This window comes from Sus scrofa, chromosome 18 (assembly GCF_000003025.6).
Source record: "Sus scrofa isolate TJ Tabasco breed Duroc chromosome 18, Sscrofa11.1, whole genome shotgun sequence".
Classification (NCBI taxonomy): domain Eukaryota; kingdom Metazoa; phylum Chordata; class Mammalia; order Artiodactyla; family Suidae; genus Sus; species Sus scrofa.
In genome coordinates, this window is record NC_010460.4 from 14,678,448 (window position 1) to 14,701,147 (window position 22,700).

The 22,700-nt window shown below is 46.9% G+C and overlaps 1 protein-coding gene across 2 annotated transcripts in view; it reads left to right on the forward strand.

Annotated features, from left to right (window-relative positions):
• Positions 1-22,700, forward strand: part of AKR1B1 (aldo-keto reductase family 1 member B) — a 158,801-nt gene that overhangs the window by 84,932 nt on the left and 51,169 nt on the right. For both annotated transcript variants that reach the window (XM_021078497.1, XM_021078498.1), the window contains exon 3: positions 5,589-5,709. The gene's annotated coding sequence lies outside the window, so the exon portion shown is untranslated. The remainder of the gene's footprint in view (positions 1-5,588; positions 5,710-22,700) is intronic.

A 22,700-nucleotide genomic window follows, 5' to 3' on the forward strand; every position in this document is an offset into this window, starting at 1 on the left:
GGTTTTTTTTTGGTCTTTTTTGCCTTTCTAGGGCCGCTTCCCGCAGCATATGGATGTTCCCAGGCTAGGGGTCGAATCGGAGCTGTAGCCACCGGCCTATGCCAGAGCCACAGCAACGCGGGATCCGAGCCGCGTCTGCAACCTACACCACAGCTCATGGCAACACCGGATCGTTAACCCACTGAGCAAGGGCAGGGACCGAACCCGCAACCTCATGGTCCCTAGTCGGATTCGTTAACCACTGTGCCACGACGGGAACTCCTGTAGCAGGATTCTTATTTTTTAAATAAATTTTATTGGAGTATAGGTGATATACAGAGTTGTGTTAGTTTCAGATATACAGCACAATCAGTTATGCATATACATACAGCCATTCCTTTTCAGATTCTTCTCCCATATAGGTGATTACACAGTATTGAGTAGATTACCCTGTGCTGTACGTAGATCCTTGTTACCTATTTTATAGCCAGTAGTATGGAAAGGTCAGTCCCAACCCACTAATGTATCCCCCCCCCCATGTTTCCCCTTGGAAACCATAAATTTGGGTTCAAAACATTTGATTCTGTTTCTGTTTTATAAGCTCTCTTATGTCATTTTTATTAGATTCCACATATTGGTGAACTTATATATTTGTCTTTCTCTGGCTTACTTCACTTAGTATGATCATCTCTAGGTCTGTCCGTGTTGCTGCAACTGGGGTTATTTCATTCCCTTTTCTGGCTGAGCAATCTTCCATTGTTTATATGTACCACCTCTTCCTTATCCAATCTTTTACGGCAAGAGTCTTAAGCTTTTGTGTCTTCTCTGGTTCTTACAACTCACCTAGCTAGCAGCTGGAAACCTCTCTTGTTTTCCAGAAGGTGGTGCTATAGCTGCTCCCAAGTTTGTGGCTTCTCCCGTGCCCACAGATCCTGGTCTGTTTTTCCCAGCAAACTTTCTTGCCTCTGCACTCAGAGGGGGCCACAGGGTGAGGGGAGGTGTGTGTTTAGTGCCGGGGCGCTAGAGTTGCCCACAGACTGGTGGGGAGATACTCAGCTGAGGTTCTCCCAGTGGCTTGCGGATGGGCTTCCTCCTGGAGCCCTGAGTTCAGACAGCAGGAACTGCCTCCCTCTGGTGGCCTTTGATATTTTTATCTGCCTCTTTCCTGATCTCCTCCTTCCCATCCATCATGGAGGTCCTGCCTCAGTGTGCAGGAGAAGTCGGTTTCTCTAGCTGTGTTCCTCACAGCTGGGGACAGCCAGCCACTCCCTCACCACTCCCCTTTTCCCCTTGGGAGAGGTCCCCAGGGACAGCTCAGCCCTCTCTGTGTCCTCATGGGGGAGAAGCCACACTGGAAAAGTTCTTCTTACCCTCTCCACCGTGTGCAAACTTGTATTTTTTTTTTCCTAATGACATGCTGGAATCTCCTCTTGGGAAGTCTAGACTTCAGCAGATTCTCTTTCGTTGTTGGGTCTTTGCCCAGGTCAGCACTCTCCAGGTCTTCCCTGGCCACAGCCAAGAGGGTTTGGGGCAGGTTTGCTGGCTCTGGTGGTCCTACCGTCCTTACTGACGTCTGTCTGACTATTACCAGTTGCATGGGGAAGCAAGACTCCTCTTGGGTCCCTTAGTATATGGTGCTGGATCTCACAATTCCCACAAGGCATTTTTACTCATGGATCGATGCCTAATTCATCTATGCTGCCATGATGCTGACATGACAGTTGTACTTTTAAAACAATACCCATACAATACCCAAGTCAGGGAAAGTGTTCAGTTCTCAGTTTTACCACTTTATCTAAACCTTTTTACTTGTGACTTTAAACTAGTTAAAAGAAAAAGAGAAAAATGTTGCAACAAGGTTGAGAGAATTCTTTGCAAACTTTGGAATAACATTAGTTAGGAGCTACATCAGCTTTTCCTGTTTATATGACTATAAATGCTTTTTATAGATCAGCTGACTGATTCTCTCTCAATCTCTTTTCCATTGACACTGCACCACTATGTCCACATTCATCCAGATTCCTGAAATAGCTCCTAACTAGTCTCAGTGAACCTATTCTTAGCTCTTAGAGCAGCAGTTCTCAATAGAGTGGACCCAGCCCAATATCAGCATCACCTAGTATCTTAGCTTGGGCTGCCATAACAAAGTACCCTAGACTGGTTGCATAAACAACAGAAATTTATTTCTCACAGTTCAGGATGCTGGAAGCCCAAGGCCAAGGTGCCAGCATGGCTGGATTCTGATAAGGGCTCACTCCCTGGCTTGTAGGTAGCTGCCTTCTCCCTGTGTCCTTACCTGGCACAGAAAGTGAAAGTGATGTCTCTTATAAGGACACTAATGCCCTCATGGCCATCCCGCCTTCCTGACCTCATCAAAACCTAATTACCTCCCAAGGGCCCCAGTTCTTGATCCTGCCACATTGAGGGTTAGGGCTTAGGGCTCAACAAATGAATTTGGGAGAGGCACAATTCAGTACATAGCACCTAGAACTTGTTAGAAATGCAAATTCTCAGGCCTCACCCCAAACCTACTGATTCAGAAACACTGGAGATGGAGCCCAGCAATCAGTGTTTTATTTTATCCAGCTGATTCTGATCATCCTAAAGCTTGAGAACCACTGCTACAAACCATTCTTGCTGCTAAACCTTTTCAACGATGAAAATAGGTCATGTTACCCACCCCTGCCTAAAAGTCCATCGCATTCCCACTGTGCTTACAGTGCAACACAGGCTTCCACCAGGACCTCCAAGGGCTCTGCCCTCTGCCCTTTCACTGCTTCTCCTCCCTGACTGTGTGGCTCTCTCTCTTTGCTTATCTCGTGTCACACTCGCAGGCTTCCTTGCCATTCCTCAAAGATACCAAGTTCTTTCCTGTCCTGGAGTAAAGAAAAAAATGTTGCCTGCCGTTTCAGGACTACAAAGATCAAACCATTAGCCCCCGCATTCTTCCTCGGGGAAATCAGGATGGAAAAAAAGCCAGGAAGCATTCTATGCTTTGGATGCACCGTCCCCTGAATAGTTAAGATATGTATCTGAGAAGAAATTTCAAATGACCCCGGAGCCTTGCATTTCCCCATACATCGAAAAGCACTAAAGTCATTAACTTGAGATATCTGTTCTTTGCGATTAGCAGTAATCTTTTGATGCCTGAACATTTTTTGAAGCAAAATAAGTTGAGAGACCTCTTGGCTCCTGCCTTACCCCTTGGGAGCAGTTCCTCAGAGCCGTCAGAGCGGCTGTCTCCCGGGCCAGAGTCCTCACTAAGGTCCCCGAGTAAAACTGAACTCACGGCTTTTACTTACGCATTTTTCTTTTCATCAACAGAGGGCATAAGCATTTGCTTTCCCCTCTGCTTGAAATCTTCTTTTCGGGCTCCTGGCAGAATTGACTTCTCCCTTCCTCTGTCAGCCAAATTGTCTGCTCTGAACGGATGCTTCCTTCCCTGACCAGCCTGTGTAAAGTGGCACGACTACGACTCTCCTCAGCCACTCTCTACCGTCCAGCTTATTTCTCACCTCAGCCGTTAAAACCCGAATTAGTGTTTGTTTACCTGATGTTTCTTTCTCCCATCACAAGAACATAAACTCCATTCAGAAAGACATCTTTTAATTATTTATTTGGTTTTTTAGAGCTGCATGTGCAGCCTATGGAAGTTCCCAGGCTGGGGGTGGAATCGGAGCTACAGCTGCTGGCCTGCAGCACAGCCACAGCAAATGCAGGATCTGAGCCACGTCTGCAACCTGCACCTCAGCTCATGGTAACGCCGGATCCTCAACCCACTGAGCAAGGCCAGGGATCGACCCCGAATCCTCATGGTTACTAGTTGGGTTTGTTACCACTGAGCCACGACGGGAACTCCAGAAATCTTACCTGTCTCGCTCACCAGCATCATGGCCCGGGAAAGTACTTGGCACATAGGAGGCATTCAGTATGTGCTTCATGAGTGAATGAACGAATGAATGACTGTGGCTGGTGAATGTCCCAGTCATCACGGGAGTAGGCGTCACAGCCTATGACATTGCTTAAAAGTTTGAATCACTGCAGTTTTTAAACAAAGAGCCAATAGGTCTGTCTTCCTGCTTTTGTATTCTGTTTCTGTTATTTATTCTCTTTTCTATGATCAGAGGGAACTCTTTACCCCCCAGAGTGAGTGCTTCCATTTCTTTCCTGTATGTAGCTGCCACCACTCAGCCTGGCTCAGAGTGGAAAGTTCCCAGAGGATAAATGTGGGATAAAAGGTGAAGGAAGGAGTATCCAAGAAAGAGCAAACAATAATCGAAAGAATGAATGGTTTGTAGAACATCCAAACCAATAGAGAGAGAAAAACCATCAGGCTTAAAGGAAATTTTCTAGTCTGGAAAAAGTCGGGGAAGCATGACAAAAATAAAACGAAGTTAGGCATTCCTGTCATGGCGCAGTGGTAACAAACCCGACTAGTATCCAGGAGGACTTGGGTTCAATCCCTGGCCCTGCTCAGTGGGTTAAGGATCTGGCATGGCTGTGAGCGGTAGTGTAGGTCGCAGATGTGGCTCAGATCCCACTTTGCTGTGGCTGTGGTGTAGGCTGGCAGCTGTAGCTCCAACTCTACACCTGGCCTGGGAACTTCCATATGCCTCAGGTGCGGCCCTAAAAAAGCAAAATAAATTTAAAAAATAGTAAAATGAGGTTAGATAATAGAATAATAGATAATTGAAAAGACGTCCTTATTGCATTCAATAAATATATTGAATTTCCCTATCAAAAATCAAAGAAAACTGTCATCTTTATCTGGACAGGGACACTGTCTTTTTCACAATTTGTTATTGCATAGAATAACCCTTATTGAGCACCTTTGATTCTTCTGGGATTGTGCTAATGCTTGTGAAACAATATTTACAGCTATCCTCAGGTATTCGTTGAGGACTATGCATAGCAAATATTTATTGGATCAATATGATTAATTGAGTACATGATCAAAGCCTGTCAAAGTGGGTGAAACGCTGAGTCTGTATAACACACCTTTAAGAGACAACAAAGGATGAGTTACAATAAGAGAAGAGCAATGCCCTCCCCGCTAGATTAATGAGGAAAACACGAGGAGGCCACACATACTTATCCCCAGGAATAAACATGCAAAAACAACCAGAGATACAGAGGAAATTTCAATTTTTTTGCAATCATTTTACATAATTTCGTATAAATAAATTTTAAATTGTGAAATATTTGTATATGTAAGTACTAAAACGCTATAAAAAGGTAGAAAACCTTAACCCATAAAGAGCTATGGGCGTTCCTGTCTGGCTCAGTGGTAACGAACTCCACCAGTATCCATGAGGACACAGGTTGAATCCCTGCCCTCACTCAGTGGGTTAAGGATCTGGCGTGGCTGTGGCTGTGGCGTAGGCCGGCAGCTGCAACTCTGATTCCACCCCTAGCCTGGGAACTTCCATATGCTGTCGGTGCAGCCCGTAAAAGACAGCAATGATAACAGCAAAAAAATCGATGGAGAAAAGAAATTTGTGAAAGAATAATATCTCCTTCCTTCCCGCCCCCTGAAAAATGACAAGTTTGTAAGTCAATTCTCTTCTAACCTTTCGCACATGAACAATTCCTCTGTTTCATTTTCCCAGAGAAAGAAGAAGAGCTCCACAGTTCCTCTGAAGAATTCATCGTGACACTGTCACCAAAACTTCGCATAGATAGTTCACAAGAAAACTACAAGCTCTGTGACAAAATGGATGGACCTTGAAGGTATTATGCTTAGTGAAATAAGTCGGACAGAGAAAGAGAGATACTGTATGATCTCACGTATATGTGGAATCTCAAAAAAAAAAAATAGTAATTAAAAAACCCCAAACTCATAGAAAAGGAGATGAGAGTCGTGGTTGCTAGAGACAGAGGGTGGGGGTTAGGAGAAACTGGTAAAAGTGCTCAAATGGTAGAAACTTTCGGTTATAAGATAAATACTGCCTGGGGATGTGATACACAACCTCAGGAAGGTAGCTGAAGTTGCCGGGTGGTATATTTGAAAGTTGCTAAGAGAGTAGCTCCTAAAATTCTCATCACAAGAAAAAAGTTTGTTTTGGTAACTATGTGAGCTGATGGATTTTCTTTTCTTTTCTTTTTTTTTTTTTTTTTTTTGCTTTTTAGGGCTGCATCTGTGGCATATGGAGGTCCCCAGGCTAGGGGCTAGGGGTGGAATCAGAGCTGCATCTGCGAACTACACCACAGCTCAAGGCAACGCCAGATCCTTTCACCACTGAGTGAAGCCAAGGATCGAACCCGAGTCCTCTTGGATACTAGTCGGGTTCATTACCGCTGAGCCCTGATGGGAACTCCCGGTGAGACAATGCATATTAACTAAACTCATGGCAGTAATCATTTCACAATATATACATATGTCCAGTTGTTCTGTCGTACACCTTGAACTTAAGACACGGTTATATGTCAATTATATCTCAGTAAAACTGGAAGGAAAAAAAAAGCCTATAAGCCAATACACTAATGGATATTGGTATAAAAATCTTGATGCTATGAAAATATAAAATCTAACAACACTTTAAAAAAAAATCCATGTTATGATCAAAAGGAATTCCACTCTTAGAGCATATGTATTAACCAGGAAAGGAGAGAAAGTAACATGATCTGGTGGCTGGGAGTGGAGGGGTCAGGAAGAGTGACAGGGTACCAGGACACCTCAGAGGACATGTCAGCATTACAAAGGAAAAAGGCAAAGCCCTCTCTCAGGCTGGTTGCAGCCCGGAAAATTAGGGAACACCTCTGGCCTGGTAGAAGCAAGGTGACCCCATGTCTGGTGCTGGTGGCCCGTGGCTTTTGGTATATTCCACAAAAACCTTGCCACAGGATGATGATGATAAAGTTAACACAGGAGCTGGGCAAGATGGTCAGAGGCCAGAGGATGCCAAGATAGCTGTAGCATGATTGCGAGAGGAGACCCAGGTGGGAGAACTGGAGCAGGCAGAGAAGGAATCTATCCTACTGCCCCCACCAACACTTTTGGCCATGCTTAAACATTTCCGTGGCTGAGTATCTGAGTTCAATTAAGAAAAGTCTCATCTTTAAAAAAGTAAGGAGTTCCCATTGGCTTAAGGGTTAAGGACCCAGCATCTCTGTGAGGATGCAGGTGGGTTAAGGATCCAGCACTGCTGCAAGCTGTGCCTTGGATCCCATGCTGCTGCACCCGTGGTGTAAGCCAGCAGCCACAGCTCCGACTCCAACCCTTGGCTCCGGAACTTCCATATGATGTGGCCATAAAAGGAAAAAAATAAAAATAAAAACAAAAAGTAGAGCACTTATTGCAAAGACCACCCCTTCGAAGACGCCTGTCCCCTTGCCCCCTTTACAAATAAGTATTGCCTTGTAACGTAGCGCTACAGCTCTCTGGATGTTAGTGCTTTTTCTAATAAGCACTGGCCTCGGGAGGAGCATTCCTCTGCTCCTCCCCCCATGTCTTCCTGCCAGCCTGCACATGATCTAATTTTGTGATAAACTCCCGCTGAATCTGATTCTGCTTTTTGACTTCAAAGGCATAGTTGCTTAATCAAAATGATGAACAATCCACGAGGTCACACAGCAAGCATGTGTGTTCGTTGGTCCACCCCCGCTTCCCCCTCGTCCTTCTCCCTCAGTCTCTCACTTGCTGTCCTTTCCTGCTCATCTAGTGAAACTGGGCACAGGCACACACAGGATGCTGCCACTCTCATCAATTCACTTTTGTTTCATAAACATTATTGTGCCACTGAGTGTCCACTATGGGCCAACCTCTGCCCAATGCCAGGCTGCAGTCCGTGGCCCCTAGAAGGTCATGGTCCCCCGCATAGGTAGGGCAGGGGAGGGAAGAGCTGGGGCCCATCCCCCACCACAGATCACAGTGTGGCTTTGGTACCTCCTGAGCTGGGGGCCACCAAGAGCAGAGCTGTGGCGTCAGGATGACATTCTCACAGAACAAGGCAGCGTGAGCAGGACGGGGAGGTCAGGGCAGGAGGCCAAGGGCCCCCACCTGGGGGGTAGGAGGCCTCAGGGGCCTGAGCCGGCCCACACTTGGGCTGATGAGGCCTTGAAGTTTAGCCTACGTGATGTAGTGCAGTCTCAGTGAAAACATGACCCTAACTAAACTGTCATTTTGTTAAGAATCTCAAAAACAGATATTCTTTACAAATGGTCCAGAGACAATCTTAAGGTCAGAAGAAAATAAGTGAAAAGCCTATGTTTAGGGAAGATTAGATAGCTCCACGGACAGGGCTCAGCCACTGGGTTTTGATGGTCATTGTCCTGAGGGCAGGAGTGGGGCCTGGTGCTGAGGAAAGGCCGAGAGGGCATTTCTAAGGGCCGTCCCCCCCGGATCTCCAGCTCCCCTCCTCTTCTCACTCACCAAGACCAAAGAGGGCCACATGCGCCTTTTTTGGTTCGTTTTTCTTTGCACAGTTTTGTCCTGATCTCATTCTTTGACTTTTCTCAGCGACTCTGTCTCACTTGACATTTCAAGGCTAAACTGAAATCCAGTGGCCAAGGAACCTTCCCTCCCTTCCAACACTCTGCTCCGAGACAAGGTGCAAACAGCAGCGGATGCAAACCCCTCTTACAACACTTTGCACCAGTGCCCACCCTCACCTTGGCTCACCGCAAGTTCGTTGGCTGCCCCATTCTGAATCCATAATGAAGACCATTAGGCCTCAAAGCAGAGCGTGCTTGGTGATGGGTTTCATGAAGAGTCATCCAAAGAGCCAGTTAGCTCTGCCCTCTCTCCCATGAGAGGAAGAGGGTGAAGGTGGTTTTGTCCTGCCGTAAACACATGTAGATCTACTACCATTCTAGTCCTTTCCCTGCATGCCAGGAACACAGGCAGCAGCCTCATCGGACCTGGAAGCAGGCACTTCGTCTGCCCCACTGATGGGCTGGCCCAACCTCTGTCACCACTATAGTGTCCCCAGTCACTCCTATATGAAAATGTGCAAGATAGTCATGCTCTATCCCCCTGCTTCCTTCCTCACGTTCAAATGTAGTTCTGCCGCTATTTGAGTCTTTCTTTAAAGCATTTCCCAGAGTTCCCATCATGGCTTAGCGATTAATAAACCCAACCAGCATCCATGAGGATGCAGGTTGGATCCCTGGCCTCGCTCAGTTAAGGATCTGGTGTTGACATGAGCTGTGGTGTAGGTCGAAGACGTGGCTCGGATATGGTGTTACTGTGGCTGTGGAGTAGGCCAGCAGCTACAGCTCCGATTGGACCCCTAGCCTGGGAACCTCCATATGCCACGAGTATGACCCTGGCGGGGAGAAAAAAGCATTTTCTATTTCATTCCATTCCTCTCTGTTCCACAGCTTCAGCTTTAGTTCCGAACCATATGGAATCACCAGAGACCATTACTGTGGCCTTTTGCTTTCTTTTGGCCCTCTCCTCCTCCTACCACTGCCATTAGATTGTTAGAGAGCTGCCAGAAGTATGGTCGAGGGAAGAGATGTTATGGGGGGGCGGAAATGGAGGTATTCCTATAAGTTTGGAAAATTCTGAGTTAAATGTAATCAGTCACTTGTGCAGGACTTGTCAGGGCCTTTAATGCTAATACTAATCATGTGCATTGTGAATGTTAAAGTTGGAGGTATAGATGAGGTTTTTCTAAACATTTTTGATCCTCCCACTCCTACATATTTTGTTAGCAGATCTTCCTTGACATGAGTGAACTGCAGAGCACGTGATGAGAAACAATACTAAAGAAAACTTATTTCTTAAAAACTATGCTCTAAGAATTCTCTTGTGGTGCAGTGGGTTAAGGATTTGTCTTTGTCACTGAAGCAACTTGGGTCACTGCTGTGGCATGGGTTCAATTCCTGGCCGGGGAATGTCCAAAGGCTGCAGGCACAGCCAAAAAACAAAATAAAACAAACAAAAAAAAACCCAAACCAAAAAAACTATGTTCTAATGGTCCAGGGCACTCTTATTACCTACTTAGAACTTGACACTCTGGAGTTCCTGTTGTGGCTCAGCAGAAACAAATCTGACTAGCATCCATGAGGACACAAGTTTGATCTCTGGCCTCGCTCAGTGGGTTAAGGATCTGGCGTTGCCGTGAGCTGTGGTGTAGGTCACAGACGTGGCTCGGGTCTGGTGTTGCTGTGGCGGTGGCATAGGCCCTCAACTGCAGCTCCAAATCAGTCCCCAGCCTGGGAACTTCCATATATCGAGGGTGTGACCCTAAAAAGATTAAAAAAAAAAAAAAAGGAATTTGGTACTGTATGAAAACAGGAAGTTATCATTTGATATTTTATATTAAAGTGTATACCATACTTCATAGCTAGAAAAGAATAAACATAATGTGCAGATAAGCTATAAAGAATATTATAAATGAGGCTTGTGTCTCCCCCACCCCCAACACAGCTGATGAACTAAACTAGGGGGCAGAAAACTTTTTCTGTGAAAAGCCAAAACTTAGCAAACGAGCAGATGAGCTTGGCCCTCTTTCCTGTGAGAGGCGAATGAAGGGGTGCCGACCGTGTGGTGTCCAATGGTCAACTCTGCTGTGGAGCATGGCAACAGCTATGATCGATGTGTAAATGAAGTCATGAGTTCCAATCAAATGTAATTCACAAAACAGGTGACAGGCTAAATCTGGTCCATGGGCTGTAGTTTGCCTGCTGCTGCCTGGACCAGCTCCACTGGAGTGCCTATGCACACTTGCTCTTTGGCATAGTTTGTTCATGCCAAGGGTTAATCCTTTTGATGGACATTTGGTTTGTTGCGCTTTAAAAAATGTGGGTTTTTTTGTTTTTTGAGGGGTTTTGTTTGTTTTTTGTTATGGGTGTTTTTGTTTGTTTTCTATTTTGGAAATGCTACTATGAAAAGTTTTGATAGTTCTCCTAATATGCCTAAGTAAATGTATTTAGGGCAACGTCTTCTAATTTTTTGCACATTTCCGTAAGGGATTTGGAAAAAAAAAAACATAAACCTCTTCACCTCCTTGATGTTGAAACCTAATATTTTTGTCTGAAGAAATGACACAAGATATATAATTTTCAAAAGAGTTGTGAAGGACATGATCCCAGGTGATCGTCAATACTGGCATTTTAAAATAAAGGCATCACTTCTCTATGTAAGCTTCAGCATTTAGAAATTTTACATCTTGGAGTTCCTGTCGTGGCGCAGTGGTTAACGAATCTGACTAGGAACCATGAGGTTGCGGGTTCGATCCCTGGCCTTGCTCAGTGGGTTAAGGATCCGGCGTTGCCGTGAGCTGTGGTGTAGGTTGCAGATGCGGCTCGGATCCCGCGTTGCTGTGGCTCTGGCGGAGGCCAGTGGCTACAGCTCCGATTAGACCCCTAGCCTGGGAACCTCCATATGCCGTGGGAGCGGCATAAGAAATGGCAAAAAGACAAAAAAAAAAAAGAATTTTACATCTTGCTTTTTGCTCCTTTCACTTATACTTCTAGGCTCCTCCCTCACAGAACTTTATCCTAATGAAGTAACTGCTTACTTGCAGAGTATTTTTCTTGCTCACGAAACCCTCTTTCTCTCTAAGAAAAAAAGAGATTTAAAATTTTATGGAGTTCCCATCGTGGCGCAGTGGTTAACGAATCCGACTAGGAACCATGAGGTTGCGGGTTCGGTCCCTGCCCTTGCTCAGTGGGTTAACGATCCGGCATTGCCGTGAGCTGTGGTGTAGGTTGCAGACGCGGCTCAGATCCCACGTTGCTGCGGCTCTGGCGTAGGCCGGCAGCTACAGCTCCGATTCGACCCCTAACCTGGGAACCTCCATATGCCGCAGGAGCAGCCAAAGAAACAGCAAAAAGACAAAAAAAAAAAAAAAAAAAATTTAGTATGTTTTCTTTCCTGTGACCATCATGTTTGAAAGGTTAAGAAATTTTTCTTCTGAATTATCATTAGCATTACTATTAGGACAAAGATGATCTTAAAAATAAATAATTTCAAATTACTTTAAATACCTGTAAAATTTCACTTGGAAATGCATCTCTAAAAAAAGAAAAACGGAGGGGTTTGGGGGGTTTGGTTTGGTGTTTAAAGCAGTTTATGGCTCCATGTGTGCTGTGAGAGTTAACTCCAAAGGCCTGGAACTACAGAAAATAGTTTGAACCACGTAAAATAATAAAATGAATGTGGCGAGGTGGCACCAGACATGAAACGTCATGATTTACTAGTGTTGCTTTGTAACCTTGGTCAGGGACTTTCAAGACCGTTTGCACCAGCTTGTCAGCAGTGTTTGCTGGCACCAACGAGATGGCTGATTTGCACCGCGGAGGGCCCTCCCTTTACGGCTGGTTCTGTCAGCAAGAAAATGCTGACGCAGCCAGCGAGGTGTAAGAAACCCTGTCTGAGATCCCATTTGGACCCCATCCTCCCAAGGGATCCTGTACCAAAACTGGTGGTTCCTGAGTCAAGGAACAAAGTGTGTCCCGGGGCAGCCCTTCTGGTGGGAGAAAAAAATGGAGCTCAGGAGTCTTTCCAGCCCCTTGGCTGTGATGTAGATGCTAACTCTAATGCCCTTCTATACTGTATCTTTTCCTCCAAGAGCCTGGAGATTTGTGCATTGCCACTTTGCATCCTGTGAGTTTTATTTAGCATTTGAACCCCACCTGGCTGTAGAGACCCAAGGCCTTTTACAAACATGAGGTTAAAACAGCCTGGAAGTGGGCCGGAAACTCTCTCAAGTCTATTAGATGCAAAAGCACACTATCCATTTCTGCCTGAGCCTCAAAATGAGCTATTTGAGGAGACAGAATAAATGTAGGGAGGCAAGGGGGGGGGGTGGCTAATGTGGACCCTTAATTGTGTTAATGAAGGTTTAAGAAAGGCACCGTGACACAGTGCATAATTATCCATTGCCTGTCTCATCTGCCATAATATTGCGTGTAAAGCTAGCTGTTGTGAGTAAGAAGTCTGTGCAAAGATGGAGGCACAATTAGCATTCTCGGATCACTGACAGAGGAAAATAATTAGGTATGACTTGATGTGCCCACAGAAAGGCAAAATTTCAACATGCATGGCTATAAGAAGCTCTACAGTACACGCAAACCAAAATTCACTGACGGGCCACTCATACGTATGTTCCTAGCCCGTGAAACTCAACCTTTCTCCACTTTATTTCCTACCTGGACTAAATCAGGTAATACTTACCAGCAACAACATGTCAAATAGCATTCGACCCCCTCAAAACAAGAGACCTTAAGAAAATGAGGCACCATGAACCAGGTAGAATGCGTATTTCCTGAGGGAAGACGTATTGCTGGAAAAGACCTTATAACATAAACAGGGCACCTGGAAGGCATCCTATTTCAGGCAGAAGGACAAACACAGCAAGTTACCTAGAATGATAACGCAGCACTGATAAAATGGGCCCTGCAATTAGGGCAGATATTAAAGCAACATGCCGAAACCCAGCCATGGGAATGAGCTAGCAGGTCCACACAAGCTGGGCTATTTCATGTCTTCATGCAAATGGACTCTGAGGTATTTCAGGCACAAAGGGGGGGGGCCCAGGGGGGGCTCCCAGGAGAAGCTCAAGCAAATGCTTGTGGGGGCCTTATAGGACCGCAGTCTATGAATATGTTTAATAGGGGAATGCAACCAAGCGAGACCCCTCTTCCCCAGCGTCAGCACCAGGACTGAGCACTAACCCTTCTTTGCCCCATGCTGCAATTCGTGGTGATCGGACACATTTTATTTATGTATTTATCTATTTATTTATATTTGGATAATATTATGCATGTTTTGGCAACTCTTTGACTGAACAATATCTTGGACATCTGAACATAACAGTGCATGTGACCTGCCATGTACTGGAAAGGTAGTTTGTGATAGAATTTTGTGTCTAAATTCATATATGAGATCAGCCGATAATTTTATTTTCTTGTCCTACAAGACAATTTTTTCAGCAGCAGGTTGTTTAGGAAATTTAAAAACACGGGCATCAAAACGCATTTTACAAGGTTGCAAATATACTAGAATGCTGGCCCATGACACGGCCTGAGGGGCCACAGGGTTGAAAGACAAAGGGGGAAAAAACTGACGGTGAGAACAGATGACAGACTGGGGGGCCTTGCAGGGGCCAGTGGGAGCGGGCTGCACACTGAATAATAGTTCTTTGTTACTGGGTTTACTGGTCTGATCAAACAGTTGGGTGGTTTCTCTCAATATCTCTCTTTCTTTCCTGTTTCAGAACCATTTAGATGACATGAAAAATGCTCCGTGAAAGTGTATAAAACTCACCCTTAATACTCTCTGGATCTGGTGCCCTTTTTATAGTATTTCTTTTTTTTTTTTTTATCTTTTTGCTTTTTCTAGGGCTGCTCCCCGCAGCATATGGAGGTTCCCAGGCTAGGGGGTCTAAGCAGAGCTGTAGCCGCCAGCCTATGCCAGAGCCACAGCAAAGCCAGATTCGAGCCTCATCTGCAACCCACACCACAGCTCACGGCAATGCCGGGTCCTTAACCCACTGAGCAAGGCCAGGGATCGAACCCGCACCCTCATGGTTCCTACTGGGATTCGTTAACCACTGAGCCACAATGGGAACTGCTATAGTAATTCTTTTATCACTCTTTCAACCAGACACATTTTACACAGAACCGGAGTCTTTCCCATGCACCCTGGTGTGCACGTTTCCCATTGGGAAACAATATTTATTTAAGCCGTATAACCCAGAGGAAAGGAATTTGGCTGTGTACTCAAGACTCTAATTCTTTTACTCAGACATTTTGAATCCTGTAATGACAGACACATGGCCTCGAGTTTACACTCCATCGAGGACTAACAGAGAGGGTATGGTAGACTAAATACGGCGTCTCTCCTCTCCCAAAGATATTCATGCCCTGATCCCTGGAGTCTGTGAATATTTTAGGTTACACGGCACAGGGGAATTAAGGCTGCATGTGAAATTAAGTTTGCTAACATGTCGACTCTGAGATGCAGAAAGCATCTTGCCTTATTCAGGTGGACCCAGTGGTACCACATGGGTCTTTATTAATGGAAGAGATTATACAGAGAGATGAGAGAGCGAATCAGAGAGACGGCAGAAGGAGGAGAACTACCAAAGCCTAAGATGGCTGGCTTTGAAAACGGAGGAACCAGGCCATGAGCCAAGGATGCTGGCAGCTTCCCCTAGAACATCCAGGAGAGAGAGCAGCCCTGCCATAAACCTTGATCTTAGCCCAGTGAGAACCACCTCAGACTTTTGGCCTATCCAAGTGTAAGATGACAATTTTGCTTTGTTTTGAGCAGTTGTGTCATTTAAGTATTTTTTTTTAATTTTTGATCTTTTTGTCTTTTTAGGGCCGTACTTGAGGCATATGGAGGATCCCAGGCTAGGGGTCGAATCAGAGCCACAGCTGCTGGCCTACACCAGAGCCACAGCAACTCGAGATCCGAGCTGGGTCTGCAACCTACACCATAGCTCATGGCAACGCCAAATCCTTAACCCACTGAGCGAGGCCAGGGATCGAACCAGAGTTCTCATGGATGCTAGTCGGGTTCCCTAACCGCGGAGCCATGACAGGAACTCCAGTGGTCATTTTTTTTAACAGCAGCAATAGGAAGGTTGTTCATATAGTATGTGCAAAGTAGGTTTCGTTGAGAGGGAAAAATAATTATATTGTAATTATATCTGATTCATATGTAACCATGTGCCTACAGTACTACTTGTTATAATTTTGGAAGCATAGACAGAATTGTTGTTGAAGCTAATGAAACTTAACGATAATACTGATGTTGATAATCACATTTACTGAGAAACTGAATTAAAGCCCCTGCAGGACATTATCTCGATGGAGAAGAATTGGTCTCAAGATGTAGATTTAATTAATAATTGATTATGGGTCTTAAATATTCAACAGATGTGTAGCATAAAGTGCATATAACTATAGATGGAAGAGGCAAAAGATTCATAAACTTATTACAAAAATATGAGCTAATTTGTGCTGGAATCACTGAGTGCTTCAACTATTTGTTAAACTTGAAACAATCTCCTCACTGGCTATTGAAAATGTTTGGAATCTGTATGTCCAATTTGATGTCCATCTGATTATAAGGCAACGTTACAAGGAAAATAAGTACTGCCAACTAAGTAACCGAAGAGTGATTGTTTTATCATCAAAAGGCTTTGACTACAGTTCAGGGGCGGATTGTGCTGTTGGGGTTAATTCCAGCAAGCCTGGGATTAGCCCAAACTGTCTCACAAAATAAGAAATGTAATTCTGTGATGCAAGACTTGCCCCTGGTATTGCCGAGGTCCCCAGAGAAGTCTGGCACTGGGGCTGGTTATGCAGCAAGAATGTTCATGCGACCAGCGGGAGAAAAGAGGCCTTAGCCAAGGCAACACCGAGGCTCCCTGAGGATCTGGGAACTGGTTCCCTTAAACTATTCTTCCTTTTCTCATCCCTTAGAAAGTCCTCGTTAGAACCGCAGTCATGTCTCCTATTGTAACCAGCCGGAAGCTTCTCGTAGGTGTAGGACAGCAGAGGGGGAGGTGGTGAACCTGACAGTGGGGGAATGAGGTGGTGCTTGTCCACTTTCCTTGTGTGTCATTGTCTCTAAATATGCATGGAGATCATCAGCTAAATTTGAAGGAGGAAATGGTGATTTTGGGAGAAAGGAAAAGGCATAGAACAGTTTTGAAGGAGGGTAAGGAGTAAAAGACAGAGCAGATTGGCCTCTTCGATTTTTTCTCATCAGTCAATTTTCTTGTTCCTCCTCTGTGGCTTCTGGAGGCCATATTGTCTTGTGCGTTTCTTTTTGGCCCCTTTCCCACATCAGTGAACGCGCCCCCTAGTGGTCCTCTGGTGAATCTATCAACTGGGTACACAAACCTTAAGATCACAGCTGCTGTGGCCCTCCGTTGTAAGGTGGAAATTAGAAGGATATTGCTTTTATTATTTACAAGAAGAAGCATTTCTCATTATCCTTTCTATCTCTGATTTTCACAGTAAACGCTAAAGGAAAATCCTGGGACAAATCCCCAGTTCAAGGGTTTCTTGGTGGTTGTTTCGAGCATTGATTGTCCTTAACTCGGCTGCAGCTGGCTGATTCCCAGAGCAGTTGTATTAACAATAATACTGCCTTCTCTCCCCTCCTCCTGACCAAACTGACTTACTGGCAGGAGGGGTGAAAAGTTACCCATCCTTTCTTGAAGGAGACTGACCAGCTCCTCACACAGAGCCACGACCTGGGACTCTTATGTGAGCTGGCAAATGCTGTGACTCCGGTTCTAGGGCCAGCTTGTCCACGCCAGTGACCTTATCACTTGGCTTTTCTGAGCCCTCAGTTTCTCCATATGAAAAATAACAGAACAGCTTGGAATGCCTTTACAGCACACATATTCCTTCTTGTCTCGTGAAAAAAACCTCCAAAGTCATTCTGCCACACTCACCACCCAATACTAAATGACCATGCAGGGCTCCTAACAGACCTAACATGTACTCCAGAGAACCAGCTCTGCAATAGCGCCCTGTGTTGAAGCTTGAAAAATCGGGATCTTAAAGGCTTGTTACAGAATGAACCGATGATGTTGGAGGAATGAATCTAAGGCCTTCCTTTCCTGACCCAAACTGCCCTGTCCAGCAGAATGTGCGTGCCAGACTATGACCAGCAGAGGGCAGCACATACCTACAGCCCAGGCTCTCCAGGCACATGGAATACAAAACTGGCCCTCAGGTGTGGTTTCTGTGGAAGGACAACTAGCCTTAACAAGGTCTGCTGGGGCATGTAAATTAAAAGCCCTTTAGAACACAATCTGGAACTCAGGCGCAGGTCCAGAGCTAGACCAAGGCAATATTCAGAAGAAGGAGAATTTTGTCTTTGAGTTCTCACCATCTTCTGTTTTGTCCCTTTTCCTTCTCATAGTATGGCTGGGGGCCTGGCAGCACCAGCCTCAACTAGGAGTTTGTCAGGATTGCAGAATTTCAGGCCCCACCCCAGATTCACTGAGTCAGAATCTGCATTTTCACAGGACTCCCGGGTGATTCGTGTTCACGTGGAAATTTGAAGAGCACTGGGGTAAGCGCTGCTCCTCTACAAGCACAGGCCACCCAGAACCCCCCCCTGTTCCCGGTCCTCAGCCTCCCTCCCCACCCCAACCCACTCACCCTAGGACACTGCAGGGGGCTTCCTGCTGGTTTCTGGCTGGAGGAGGGCAGGTAGTCTGGCCTGGAGTGAGCCTCCCTCTCTCCTCAGGGCCTCCTGTGTGCACCCACTCAGCTTAGTCTTCGGAAGACTGCTGAGCAGGGAGCCCTGAGGCCAGATGCCCCCAAAGACATTGAAAGCCCATTAACACCCACGGAGATGGTTTGCGTAAATGTAGAAATGTGGTACAATAGGCTTGCTTTGTGTGTTAGCCTGTGGCCTCAAAACAGTGAAAAGAAACCACCCAGCCCCCTTTTCTTTCCGATGTCACCACAGGGAGCTGTTTCACACCTCAAGCTTTTCTCTGGATGCTAAGCCTCTTTGAGGAAAGAACTTTGTCCAGAATATTCCTCTCCTTGTCCAAAGCCTAAGTTCTGGCAGACAGGCTGCCTGGAGCTCACGGCGGAGGAGAAAACACACGGGAAGCAAACTTCTCTTGAGGGGGAGGTGAGTGTTTGTCAGGACCTCCTTGGGGGGAGATTTTTCTTTTTGCAGATTAAGGGGGTTTGAGTCGTAGCCTCCGTTATTTGGGTGAGAAAGGCTTTCCCAGGACCCTCAGATGGGTCCCTGGAGATGGGTGCCCGGCCCTGGGGCTGTCACCACGAAAGCGGATGCTGCTGCTGCGTGGACACAGGACACCGCCCCGGGCACCAACTAGGCAGCCGCTCTGGAGGCACGTGGGATGAAGATGCTCCCAAGGCTGGTGGGAGATGCTCTGAGCTCAGACACCCGATAACGGAGGCAGCCTCCCCTCACTCCTCCAGCCCTGCCTTTCCGCTTAAAGTCACCATGTGAATTCCCCATTCCCGTAAGGAGGTTCATGCGGGAGAAGGGGATGAACTGGTTAGGGGCTGCTCTGGACCCAGACTTGGAGGCCTGTGTGAACGAGGAGCCGTTGTAACTCCCTCCCCAACTCCCCCCCATCTCCCTGCTCCCTCACACCGCCCACTGTCTTATTTCCTCTGCGCTACCAAGCAGTTACAACTCATCCCACCAGCAGGACCTGCTGCCTCCACCTGTCGTTTTCCCCAGGCCCTCTTCTCTCTGACTCACCTGTGTTCCAGCTCTGCCAAGCCCAGTTCCTCTAGGTGCTCTGCTCCTTTCTTCATAATCAAACCCACTGAAAATATATTCACACTGAGACATAATGAGCCGTGGATCCAGGAGCTAAGTCTTTCAAGAGATCTGTATTTTTTTCCTTTTTTTTTTTTTTTTTTTTTTTTTCATTTTAGAATGTTTTATTGGAGTTCCCGTCATGGCTCAGGGGTTAACGAACCTGACTAGCATCCATGAGGATGCACGTTCGATCCCTGGCCTCGCTCAGTGGGTTAAGGATCCAGCGTTGCTGTGAGCTGTGGTGTAGGTCACAGACGAGGCTCAGATCCCTTGTTGCTGTGGCTATGTCGTAGGCCGGCAGCTGCAGCTCCATTTGGATCCCTAGCCTGGGAACCTCCATATGCCATGGGTGTGGCCCTAAAAAGACCAAAAAAAAAGTTTTATTGAACAGAGTTGGTTTACAATGTTGTGATAATTTCTGCTGTACAACACCGTGTTTCAGTTGTGCGTGTACCCACATCCATTCTTTTTCAGATTCTTTCCCCATGTAGATGATCACAGAATATTGGTTTGAGTTCCCTGTCCTATGCCGCAGGTCTTGCATTTAAAAGCCCGGAGCTGGAGTTCCCATCGTGGCTCAGTGGTTAATGAATCTGCCTAGAAATGATAAGGTTGGGTGTTCAATCCCTGGCCTCACTCAGTGGGTTAAAGATCCGGTGTTGCTGTGTAGGTCACAGATGCTGCTCGGATCCTGCGTTGCTGTGGCTGTGGCGTAGACTGGCAGCTGTAGCTCCCATTCGACCCCTAGCTTGGGAACTCCCCCCCCAAAATTAAAAATAATAAAATCCCGGAGCTGAGCTGAAATCTTGAGAGTGAATTGATAGAGAAGGTCACGGGCCTGTTATTGCAAGTGTAGAGAAGGCTGAATTCCAAGGGCGAGGGGACGGGGAGAGGGTGCTAATGTGTCACTCATCTCAAGGGTATCTGTCTCTTCCTATGTCCCCGGCTTTGGACTTTTCCCACCTGGAAGAGGGCTGGACTTGGGGTTGGCCCTCTACCAGTATTTCAAATGAAAAGTAAAATGGAATGTATTTCGTGCCATCAAACGCCGTCTGTCGTCCCGGTGGTGGTGGTGAGTTCTTGGGGAAGTACAGACATTGAAAATGCCCTGAACAGCGAGTTACGGACACGACGTCGGAGACGGACGGTTGTTGGGACGGGTGTGCGTTGCCATCCACACGGCAGCTCTGGCCATTGAATCTCTGAGTCTAGCCAGCTTTCGTGGTGCCGCAAACACATTTCTTGTGAACAAGTTAAGCCTAATTTCTGGAAGAAGATCGGAGAAAAGTTGAAACGGAGCTTTAGTGTGTGTGATCCTGAGTATTGCGCTCCATGACCACGGCGTGTGCGAGGCCCCTCAGCCCCACAGCGAACCCGTGGCCTTTGCTTCCGTGACTCCCACCCACAACCTTGCACAGGACTGCACAGCCCCAAACACAACTCCAGGCTCGTCTGCACAGGTGCAGGGCCTCCTGTCCTTGTCCCTACCCACCCCGCCCCCGGAGCCTGGCATATAGTAAGTGCAGTCCTTGGGGAATGAATGAACCCAGAGCCTTCTGCTTCCTGGCCGAGGGTAGAAAATGCCTCCCAGCAGGACTGGAGGAAGAGGCAGCGCTGCCATCATTATTGGGCATCATTATTATGAACTGCTATGTTCATGCCAGCTGTTGGTTTTGAGGTCCGAGACTACCCAGACCACCGTGGTGACTGTCCCATCCTGGGTGAGGTTTCCCCTTTTGACCCCTGTCCTCACCTTCCCTACCTGGCAAGGTTCTCCCATGCTCTAGGTCTAGACACTGTGCCCCCTCCCTTGTGAGGCCCTTGCCAAGCCCTCCAGGCAGCACCCAGGAGTTAATCCCTAAATCCGTTGTGCTTTCCTAGCAGATTACTCAGACCTTCTGCACCATATAAGCATATCAGCTTTTAGCATCTTCCCTAGTCAGAAGCTTCCTAAGGCTTGGAGCCACCTTTTCCCAGCTCAGCTCTTGCCACCATGAAGCCAAGTCAGTATCATCTGATGAGTAAATGAAGGAGTTGATAAATGAATGGATACAGTTTCCATGGAGGGCGCAGGCAGGAAAGAGACCAGGGACCCTTTTCCAGGTGATATTTAAAGGCTTTACAGAAGGAAACGGGGAAGATGCTGGCAAGGCACGTAACTGACCCTTCTTCGAATAGTGGAAATGCCCAAGGTAGATACAACCCCTGCTTTTTAATAAAACCTGTGCCTGTTTTAAGGGTACTGAATTTCAGTACCATATCTCCATGGCTGTCTGACTCACTCTTTTATTGAGTTCATCTCCAGGGTCATAACTGGTACACCACGTTCAAAGTCATGTTCATGGTTGGAGTTCCTGAGGTGGCTCAGCAGAAAGGAATCTGACTGGTATCCATGAGGATGCAGGTTCAATCCCTGGCCTCACCCAGTGGTTTAAGGATCCAGCATTGCTGTGAGCTGTGGTGTAGGTTGAATACGAAGCTCAGATCCCGTGTTGGCTGTGGCTTGTGGTGTAGACTGGCGACTACAGCTCCCTTTTGACCCCTAGCCTGGGAACCTCCATATGCTGTGGGTGCAGCCCTAAAAAAAAAAAAAGAGACCCCCCCCACACACAAAAAAACAAAGTCATGTTCATGATCAAGCACAGCACATCCCGTATAAGAACAGCTCTGCTTCCCCTGCCTGCTGCCCACCTGCAAGTAGCTGCACCCAGGCCAGTTAGCAGTTCTTCAGAGGAAGACTGAGTGATCCTGTGGCTGGTGGCTAACTGAGGGCCAGCCCGCTCCCAGGGCCCTGAGGCTTGCAGAAGTGCCTTGTTGCCGGGGTACTAAGTGTTGGCTGGATGTGAAGAGGCCTCTTGGAAGGGGCATTGCCCTGCAGCCAGGCTGGAGGCTGAGGTTTTCATTGCCAGTGTGCAAGATACTGAGCAAGCCTTTCTAGTTGAGACCTCAGGATGCCCGTAGAAGTGGCTGATGGCCAGCTCCCAGGGGAAGGTGGACTGGCCTGGCTCAGCCTGGCCTGGCCCAGGGAGACACTGTCCCTAAAGAGATTCGTGTGTTTTATTCACAGGGACTGTTTAAGGTGTAGAATAAAGCTTCAAAGCTTGAGCCAAAGCTGGCTCTGCATGATCAAGGCACAAAGAAGAGGAAGCGAAGGCGTCCAGCCTTCCCAGCGGCTCTTGGCAGCCCACCCAGGCTACTCCTTGGGTCAGGGTAGGCCCACCTGAGAGGACTGGACACTTACTGTCCAGAAATGGACAGAGGTTGACAGAAGAGCAATAGTTGAAAAATCAAAATAATTCCGGGTTTATTGCCAAATAAAGCAGCAGCTCAGTGTTCCCATTGTGGCTCAGCAGTAACCCGACTGGTATCCGTGAGGACATGGGTTTGATCCCTGGCTCTGCTCAGTGGGTTAAGGATCTGGCGTGGCCATGAACTGTGGTGCAGGTTGCAGACGCGGCTCGGATCTGGTGTTGCTGTGGCTGTG